The sequence below is a fragment of the Pongo abelii genome, chromosome 8, assembly GCF_028885655.2.
Source record: "Pongo abelii isolate AG06213 chromosome 8, NHGRI_mPonAbe1-v2.0_pri, whole genome shotgun sequence".
NCBI classification, from domain to species: Eukaryota; Metazoa; Chordata; class Mammalia; order Primates; family Hominidae; genus Pongo; species Pongo abelii.
Window position 1 is genome coordinate 97788001 of NC_071993.2, and position 10508 is coordinate 97798508.

The following is a 10508-nucleotide window of genomic DNA, read 5'->3' on the forward strand; positions in this document are numbered from 1 at the left end:
GATACTAAGCTTTGCTTGGGGAGGGCCAGAGAAGGCTCCACAGAAATGACTCTTAAGCAGCAAATTAGAGGGAACAGTTGGAGTTCACCAGGTTCATGAAGGAGGGAAAGGCATTCCAGGCAGAGATGTGCACAATAGCATAATACATTCAGGACGTGACAGGGCTGGCAAAGTGATGTTTGCCAGGTGCTATGGTTTGAATGTCCCCTTCAAAACTCATGTTGAAATTTAATTGCCATTGTGATGTTATCATAATGGAACCTTTAAAAGGTGATGAGGTCATGAAGGCTCTGCCCTCATGAATAGACTAATGCCATTAAGAAGAGAGTGGCTTAGTTAATGAGAGAGTGTGTTCCTGATAAAAGGATGAGTTTGGCCCAATTTCCTGGGTCATCTTGTGTGTACACTTCCTAGCCATGAGGTGCTTTCCACCATGTTATGATGCAACAAGAAAACCCTCACCAGATGTGGCTATTCAATCTTGGATTCCCAGCCTCCAGAAGTCTGGGCCAAACAAATCTCTTTTCTTTATAAGTTACCCCAGTCTGTAGCATTCTGTTGTGGCAGTAGAAAAGGGAATCACACAGGAGGGGTGGTTGTAGGAGATGAGCTTGGAGAGAAGGCACAAGCTGAGTTCTGAGTGGTAGGTCTGTATGCAGTGCCATGGGACTTAGACATTTCCACTTTATTTCATTTACTTATTGCCATTTTTATTCTGGCCTTTTAAATTGTTGCTCTTCTCTTATCCAGTGCAGACACAGTTTATTTCTGTGACATATAGTTTGTGAAATCAGAAACTTTAGGCATCATCAAAATAAATTTCCCACATTGCATACCAGTAAAAATAAGATTGCAGTGACCCTGAGCTGCCAGCTGCCACATGGCAGGCACTTAGTCCTTGGACCCTAAGGCAATCCTAAAGATCCCTATAAGATGCTTTCTTATGTGTATTATTAAGATGACCAACTCATGCCAACTTGTCCAGGACTTTCCTGGTTTTACCACTGAATGTTCTGGGGCCCAAGAACCTCTCAGTCCAAAGCAAACCAAGTTGCTCATCCTAAGTGTGTTTGGAAACATGTCTGATCTGCTCACGTGTTTTTGCTCAGGGCCCCTCCTCAAGCTGCCAAGCCACTGCCTCAGCCAAACACCCCAGGGAGCTCTGATAACCTCCAGCAACTCTCCCTGGCCAATCTCTGTTAGGCAACAGATGCCACCCTTCTAGCTTTGGGGAAGGAGACATAGCCCTCCTACACTGAGTTCCAGACATGCTTACCCACCCCCTACATTAACTTTCCAGAGCTCAACTGTATTAGTCTGTTCTCACATTGCTAATAAAGACATATCCAAGACTGGGTAATGTATAAAGAAAAAGAGATTTAATGGGCTTACAGTTTCACATGGCTGGAGAGGCCTCATAATCATGGCAGAAGGTGATGGAGGAGCAAAGGCACATCTTATACGATGGCAGTCAAAAGTGTGTGTGCAGGGGAATTGCCCTTTATAAAACCATCAGACCTCATAAGACTTATTCACTATCATGAGAACAGCACAGGAAAATCCGCCCCATGATTCAATTACTTCCCACCAGGTTCCTCCTACAACATGTGGGGATTATGGGAGCTACAATTCAAGATGAGATTTTGGTGGGGAGAGAGCCAAACCATATCATTCCACACCTGGCTCCTCCAAAATCTCATGTCCTCACATTTCAAAACCAACCATGCCTTCCCAATAGTCTTCCAAAGTCTTAACTCATGTCACCATTAACTCAAAAGTCCACAGTCCAAAGTCTCATCTAAGAGAAGGCAAATCCCTTCTGCCTACGAGCCTGTAAAATCAAAAGCAAGTTAGTTACTTCCTAGATACAATGGGGTACAGGCATTGGGTAAATACCCCCATTCCAAATGGGAGAAATTGACAAAAACAAAGGGGCTATAGGCCCCATGCAAGTCCAAAATCCAGCGGGGTAGCCAAATCTTAAAGCTCTGAAATTATCTCCTTTGACTTCATGTCTCACATCCAGGTCATGCTGATGAAAGAGGTGGGCTCCCATGATCTTGGGCAGCTTGCTCCTGTGGCTTTGCAGGGTACAGCCCCCCTCCTGGCTGCTTTTATGAGTTAGCATTGAGTGTCTATAGCTTTTCCAGGCTCACAGTGTAAGCTATCAGTGGATCTGACATTCTGGGGTCTGGAGGACAGTGGTCCTCTTCTCATAGCTCCACTAGGCAGTGCCCCAGTGGGGACTCTGTGTGAGGGCTCCAACCCCACATTTCCCTTCTGCATTGCCCTAGCAGAGGTTCTCCATGAGGGCTCTGCCCCTGTAGCACACCTCTGCCTGGACATCCAGGTGTTTCTATACATCCTCTGAAATCTAGGCAGAGGTTCCCAAACCTCAACTCTTGTCATTTGCACATCCACAGGACCAGCTCCACATGAAAGCTGCCAAGGCTTGGGGCTTGCACCCTTTGAAGCCATGGCCCAAGCTGTACCTTGGCCTCTTTCAGCCATGGCTGGAGCAGCTGGGACACAGAGCACCAAGACCCTAGACTGCACACAGCAGAGGGGCCCTGGGCCCAGCCCACAAAACCATTTTTTCTGATTAGGCCTACAGGCCTGTGATGGGAGGGGCTGCCATGAAGTTCTCTGACATGCCCTGGATACATTTTCCCCCCGTCTTGGCGAATAGCATTTGGCTCCTTGTTACTTATGCAAATTTCTATAGCTAGCTTGAATTTCTCCCTAGAAAATGGTTTTTTCTTTTCTACTGCATCATCAGGCTGCAAAATTTTCAAACTTTTATGCTCTGCCACCTCTTGAATGCTTTGCTGCTTAGAAATTTCTTCCACCAGATACCCCAAGTTATCTCTCTGAAGTTCAAAGTTCCACAGATCTCTAGGGCAGGGGCAAAATGCCACCAGTCTCTTTGCATAGCAAGAATGACCTTTACTCCAGTTCCCAAAAAGCTCCTCATCTCCATCTGAGACCACCTCAGCCTGGACTTTATTGTCCCTATCACTGTCAGCATTTTGGTCAAAGCCATTCAACAAGTCCCTAGGAAGTTCCAAACTTTCCCACATCTTCCTATCTTCTGAGCCCTCCAAGTCTCTAGGAAATTCCAAACATTCCCACATTTTTCTGTCTTCTTCTGTGCCCCCAACTGTTCCAACCTCTGTCCATTACCCAGTTCCAAAGTTGCTTCCACATTTTTGGGTATCTTTACAGCAGCTCCCCACTTTCTGCAGCACTGCTAATAAAATACCCAAAACTGGGTAATTTATAAAGAAAAGGAGGTTTGATGGACTCACAGTCCCACATGGCTGGGGAGGCCTCACAATCATGGCAGAAGGTGAATGAGGAGGAAAGGCATGTCTGACATGGCAGCAGACAAGAGAGCATGTGCAGGGGAACTCCCCCTTGTAAAACCATCAGATCTTATGAGACTTATTCACTATCATGAGAACAGCACGAGAAAACTCACCCCCATGATTCAATTACCTCCCACCTAGTTCCTCTCACAACACGTGGGGATTATGGGAGCTATAATTCAAGATAGAGATTTGCAGGGGGACACAGCCGAACCATATCACCACCAGACAATTAACAAAACTTCTTCGAAGACTTATGGATAATGGAAGGAAAGCTCAGCCTCAAAGGTAATTTCAACTTTTGGCAAAGCAGCTACCTGAAACACACCTACCAGAGTCATTCTCAGTAGCAGGTCCAGCTCCACATGAGAGTCCAGCACATGTCTGCCACCAGAAAGTTTGGGCCCAGCTGTCAAATGGCTTTGAGAGAGAAAAGACTTCTCTGTCCCTCTAGTTTCAGGCTGGCTTCCCAGAGAGGCAGAAACTACTACGGCTGCCTGGCATTCATTCCCCCGTTTTCTTAGTAAGAGCACCCTGATTTACTTAGGAGGGTAAAGTGCCCAGATAAAAGGCTTCATTTCTCAATTCCTCAGCCAGCTGTGGAAGTGTTTGGGGGAATGTCAGAAAAGCTATTTAAAGGGAGAATCAGTGAGGAGGTCTCACTCTAATACACATACACTCACACACGCTATTTATTTTTCTTCTTCCATCTTTCTTCCTTCTAGGCTTCAATATGGATATGATGGCTGGAGCTCCAGCAGCCGTCCTGTGACCCTGAGAACAAGCCATTCATTGAGGCTAATGAAGCAGAAAGAAGGAATCCTGAGTCCTTGGGAAACAAGGATCTACCCGAATAGCTCCGAATGCCTACTTCTAGATGTCCTTTTAGAAAGAGAAGCACACCCTTGTGTATTTCAGCCACTGCTATTTAAGGTTTAACCTAATCATGATATAATTGGTTTTTCTTGGAACGATTGACCCTGGTAATTTTTTCTTCCATAAGAAGCAATCCCAACCCCTACCACTAGGGGGTGGCCTTGCCCTGTAGGCCTCAACATGACGATTACATCACTGCATATCAGAGTCCAATATCAGTGCATTCTGTGTAATTCAGTCTCAAATAACAACGTGCATGTGACAGCAGTGGTCCAGTCTGAGCTAAGTTGTGCCAAACTCCATCCAGTTCCTCTAACATGAGATTTGGATCTCATGCTTTTCTTCTCTTTTCTATATCCAATTCTTCAGCTCCTGTAAGCAAGCCCCACGACCAAAAAAGTATGCAGAGAAGCAGCTCTGACTCTAGCAAACACACAGTTTGTATTTCCAAACAGAACAATGAGCTTCTAGTCTGAACAACATCCCATTTGATGGTAACTTGATACTTTCCTCTTTTTGTTTTTCCAGCAAGAAGCAATCGGTAGGTACTTGCTTTACATTTGTGAAAAGATACCTGGCTGGTGGGTCTGATAAAGACAGACTCTACCCTGACAGGATTATTGATATCTCTACCTCCTACAAGATGGAAAATCACTTGCAGCATTTAAGTGACAGTTTTTCCAGTTTATGCTGATCAAAGTTTCAAAAATCTCTAGGCAGAGTTTTAGTCATTAATAATCTGAAGTGAAGGGAATAATTTATCTAATTATTGCTCAGGCTAAAAGCAAGCTGCTGTCTCAAAATGAAAGTACAGTGCTAGTTCTATAAATACCCACTCACAACTAACCAACAAAGGAGTTTGTGGTGTGAGAAGTGGAACTTTTGATAGTTTCAGATTGCATTGCTTCGGTATCATCTGTGCTCTCCTTGTCTACCTCCATTTACATCGTGATGCTGTATAGTTAAGACTTGGGCAGAGGGAGGAAAGGGGTTCATGGGGAGCTAGTAATCCTGCATTTTTCCTCAATTTTCTTACAAGACTACCATATTAGATAAGAACAAAAAATGTACCTGTAGAATAGTCTAACCAAAGAACGTGAGAAAGAATCACTTCTTTTTCCTCCATTTCTGTAAAGACCATGCAGAAAGTTTTCATATGTAATAAAACCAGTGATCACCAGATAATCTCAACCTAAGAGAAATAACCAAAATGAACCACTCACAAGAATAGAAACAGGCATCCCTTGGGAGTAGGGTTTAACAAATGAAAATACAGGACACTCTGTAATTTGAATTTTCTGCAATATTTGGAACCCGCTTATATGAAAAAATTATTTGATATTTATTCAAAATTTAAATTTAATGGTATGTCCTAGATTTTATCTGGCAACCCTACTTGGAGGTAAAGAATCTGTTCCTTCCTTGTGGGGGATGGGAAGAACAGTACAAAATGAGTAGATTCTGAAATACATCAAGGGGACTGTCACTGGAAAAGTCACTGATTAAAAACAAAACACCCACAAACCACTAGGCCCTGTGCACAGGTTCCTCCAAGAAGCTAAGTCTTCTTGTTTTTTATCTTTTGTATCTTTACAGAGTCTAGATGCCCTCCTGCTCTGGGTATATTGAGAGCTCAGTGAGGAGTGCTGACCAACTGGATAGTCAATGACCACTGAGGAGGAGGTGGCCATGCAAGCCCCAGATCTCTGGGATCATGTGTTCTGTAATTTCAGATGTGCATCTGCAATGGCCTGGGATGCCAAGGGTCCTCTCCTTAGAGAGGCAAGGCAACAGCAAGGCAATCAGTTGTTACCCCAATGTCCAGCCTCCCCTATTGTCTTTCAGAGGGCATTTTGTCCAAACTACGGGGTAAGAAAAGGGTTTGGTTTTACACTTTTAGCCAGAGTTTACCCTCCGGGAATGCTCCTTCTACCACATCTGCCAGGGATCTATTTTCCAAAAGTACTGGTTGGTCACTCAGAATCCACTGGGTGCAGACATTCAAAGATGTGCAACTTCTCCTCTGTATCAAATAAGGATACAGGTGGGCAGTACTCCATTTTTCTGCCTTTTCACTCTCCACACTAGGCTTCGTAGACATGAACACGTGAAAGCACAGAACAGTAAGTCAATGTCAGAGGGAATTATAGGTAAGGACCCCCACCTTCATTCCAATTCTCTTCTGACATTGAGCATGCCATTCCGTAAGGCTAGAGGTCTCACTTACTTTTAACTTTCTTGAGTTTCACAGTATGGGTACCTGAAAACTTAGACTCCTCTCCTCAATGAGGTCCTCTCCCTGGTTCTCTCCCACTCCTGACTCGGTTTACTTTGAGCCCCCTCCCCAAGCACCTTAAGTATTGTCTAAATTTTTGTCCACCTCCCCACCCTTTTTTTTTCTTTTCTTTTTCTTTCTTTCTTTCTTTTCTTTTTTTTTTTTTTTTTGAGATAGGCTCTCACTCTGTTGCCCAGGCTGGAGTGGAGTGACACAATTATAGCTCACTGCAGCCTCGCTCTCCCAGGCTCAAGCAATGCTCCTGCCTCAGCCTCCCACATAGCTGGGACTACAGGTACTTGCCACCACGATGAGCTAATTTTTTAATTTTTTAGTAGAGCCAAGGTCTCGCTATGCTGCCCAGGCTGAACTCGAACTCCTCACTATCCTACCTTGGCCTGCCAAAGTGCTGGGATTACAGGCGAGAGCCACCTCACCTGGACTCCCCATTCTTACCTACATGGAGAAGTCTTATTCTTTGGATTCATTCTTCTTCCCCATGCAAGGCCTCAAGTTTGCTTTCAGTCTGAAATAGCACTGCTGGATGATCAGAAATGCCCATTGCCACCCAAATCTTTTTGTTTTGTTTTGTTTTTTAATACCATCACCATGGATAGATGTGGCTCCTTCGGGCCACAATTCCATTTAATTTCAAGCTGCAGGCATAGCAGCCCTTTTAATCATGGACCTGCTAAATTAGGCACATGGACTGTCTCAGGGAGAGTGTAGTCTGAATTCACATCGAGAGACACCTGTTTTCTCCCTGGCACGACAACTAAGCCCCCTGGTTCCACCTGGGGCAACCCATTAACAAATCCTCCCTAGAAAGGCCAGGAAGAACTCATTTAACTCAAACTGGTTTAATTTAGGTTCAGAGTGTCTTCTTCTGTGGGAAAGGGAAAGGGAGTGAGGACTGATTGGCAGTTCTTCCCACACACAGCTCAACAGCAAATGTTCACGGAGTCCTTAATTCTTTTAAGAGTAGCCTCAGAGATGTTGACTCTCTCTAAATTGTGATGTTGCTTTTACAGCTGGGTTATTATAAGATTAGTGTAAGTTTGGTCACTTACACTTCATCTTACTATTCCTTCCTCACCTTATTGTTTATGAGCGCTCATAGGATCCCATTCTCCCACCTTCTGTTTCTCTTTGTCCCTTCTATGGCTCCTCATCTCTAACCCCTGTGTTCCCCACATACCACCAGCTCCTCCCATGGATCTGGTTTTCTTGGACTTCCTGATCTTGGCACAGACTTTCCCTTCAGCCTAGAACAGTCTTCTCCCACCTTCCCGCATCTGACCTACTCACCCTTCCAGACTGAGTAAATGTTACTTCCCTATTTAGACCATGCAGACCCGGATGGCAGGGCTTCTCACACTTCAGTATGCATGAGAATCACCTGGAGAGCTTCTTCAACTATAAATTCCCTCTTCCCATCTCTGTCCCCTTCACCAAATTGTGATTTAGTAGGTCTGGGATGGGGCCCAAGAATTTGCATTTAAACAGCCTCCCAGGTATTCTCAATAGTGCTGGTCTGTAGGCCACACTTTGGGTACCACTGCCCCAGACTGAATTAAATCTCTCAGCTCTATGATCCTGGAGCTCCCTGTATTACTCTATCAAAACATATTATTGTTAATATTCCTGTAATGTCTTTCCTCCCTGATAGGCTGAAAACACAGTGAAAGCAGGCCGTGTCCATTTTATTTGCTGCTGAATCCCCATCAATTAACACAAGGCCTGTGACACAGGATGTGCTTAATAAATCCAGGATTTATAAAAAGGAGGTAGAAGAAAGGGGAATCTTTCCATGCTGAGAATCTTCAACATGTGAGCATGTTGCTTTGAAGTCAGTTCTCAAAAAGGAATCCAGAATGTATTGATGGTGGCCTTTGGAAGAAGGGTCTAGACAACCCCAGTGGTAATTTGCAATGTCATTATTTGCATTATTTCTGTTATCTTTGTGGGGTGGGGTTGGGGGAATCTATGAGGCAATATTTTCAGTTATATCTAATAAAATAGCTTTGCAAATATCTACTCAACCAGGATGATGAACATATCTGAGTAATTAGCCAGGAGAATTCACCCCCTTTCCATTTCGGGCACTCCTTGCAGGGAATTCATGGCTGTGGAATAATACATGGGCAGAGCGGAGGCTCTGGAGTTAGACCCAGAAGGCCAGCTATACCATTTCCCAGTTCTGGGGCTCTGGCCAAGGTAACTTAACTGTCCTAAGCCTCAGTTTCCGCATTTGTGGATGAGGATAAAATGGTACCCATGGATAGGCAGTAGGCTGTAATAGTTTAGAGCACAGCCTGCCTATGTTTGAATCCTGGCTCCTCCACTTACCAGCTGCACGACTTTGGGGAAGTTATTTAACCACCATATGCCTCAATTTCTTCTTCTGTAATCATTTCTTCAAAAATGATTGTATTAAATTGAACTACTTTAAGCTGCTATTTTGTAAGTCAAAAACAGTCGAATGTCAGTGATTTCAAATGATTCAAACTAATACCTACCTTACAGGCTTATAAAGAGAAGCAAGTGCATGAGTCAAGTTTAAGTCAACAGGCTTAAAATGATGACTGTTACATATTAAGCACCATACAAGAGTCAGCTCTTATTGCATAGCTGAGTTTGTTGGGGAATAAAATGAATATGATAATGTGATAAACACTTGGCAGAGGAGGATTGTAAACATTCAATAAAATGCTACTTGTTCTTTTTTGTACTTATGTAACCCCTTCTTAAGAATATCTGACTTTAAAATTACTAATGTTTTCAGATGGTTGTTTTTGCACTGCCCTCAAGTCCTTCAGCCCCCGAGCACATACAAACTAATTACCATGAAGTTCAGAAGGAGAGTAGGTGAAGCTATGAAGAGAAGGGACAGCTCAGGACAATGGACCTCGGAGAGATAGAAGCCCAGGACAAGGGTACTCTACAGTTAGCCTCTTGCCTCCCCAAATATTAGGTTGAAACATATGAAACTCATTTATATAGGCCAAAATGGAAAAATATTCACAATTTCATATGATTAAACATACTAGATTCCCCTAGCCAGCCTGGATTTCTTTCATATTCTTGACAGTCTATCAGTTAATACCATGTCTCTTTTTTCCTTTACATTTTAACATTTTTAGCATTGGGATGTATCTTACAATCATGTGTGTCTTTAATATGGTTGAATTTCTTTCCCTTTCTCCTTCTGAGCAACTAGGTTCTGGTAATCTCACTTTTTGTCTAGTGTCCTCAGAGTGGTAGCTGCTTTACCTCAGCCCTGGGGGAAATAACTTCTTCCAACAAGTATTAATAACCGGTTGCTTCAACTTCCTGTTTTGCTCTTCCACCCTTCCAACATCTGTGAAAAAATTCCCTGTATTAAATCCCCTCTGTTTGAAATACCTAGCAGGGTTTCTATTTCTTGACTATGCTGACTATTGCATATATTAATTTTAAAAGAATCTCTTCAAATGGCAAATGAGAGAGTTAAGCATTCACATAGTTGCATAAATTGTATATATCAGATTTCTTTCACTTTATCATGATGTTTTACTCATCAAACATGTATTGAACATCTAGTTTATGCCACAGCCTATGCACCTATCATTGGTAAAAAGGTGAAAAGGACAATTTTTGTCCCAGAGGAGCTTAGAGTAGGGGTAGAGCTGGGACTACAGCACAGACAGAGATCACAGCATGATGAGTGCCATGGGAGCACACGAAGAGCACTTAGCCTAGTCCAGTCCAAGGCAAAAGAACTCAGGAAGGCCTCCTTCAATCTGTCTGTCCTGCATGTACAGCCATGGAGGAGAAGGAAAAGGCAGGAAAGACCTTCTAGGCAGAGCAAGGAGCAAATGCTAAGGCTCAGACTTAGAGAGTAGGGTTGGCTTCAGAGCATTGAAATGTTTCAGTATAGTTGGAGAAAAGTTGGAGGATGACAACAACCGAAGCTGGAATGATAGGTAAAGGAACAGATCATGAAGGAT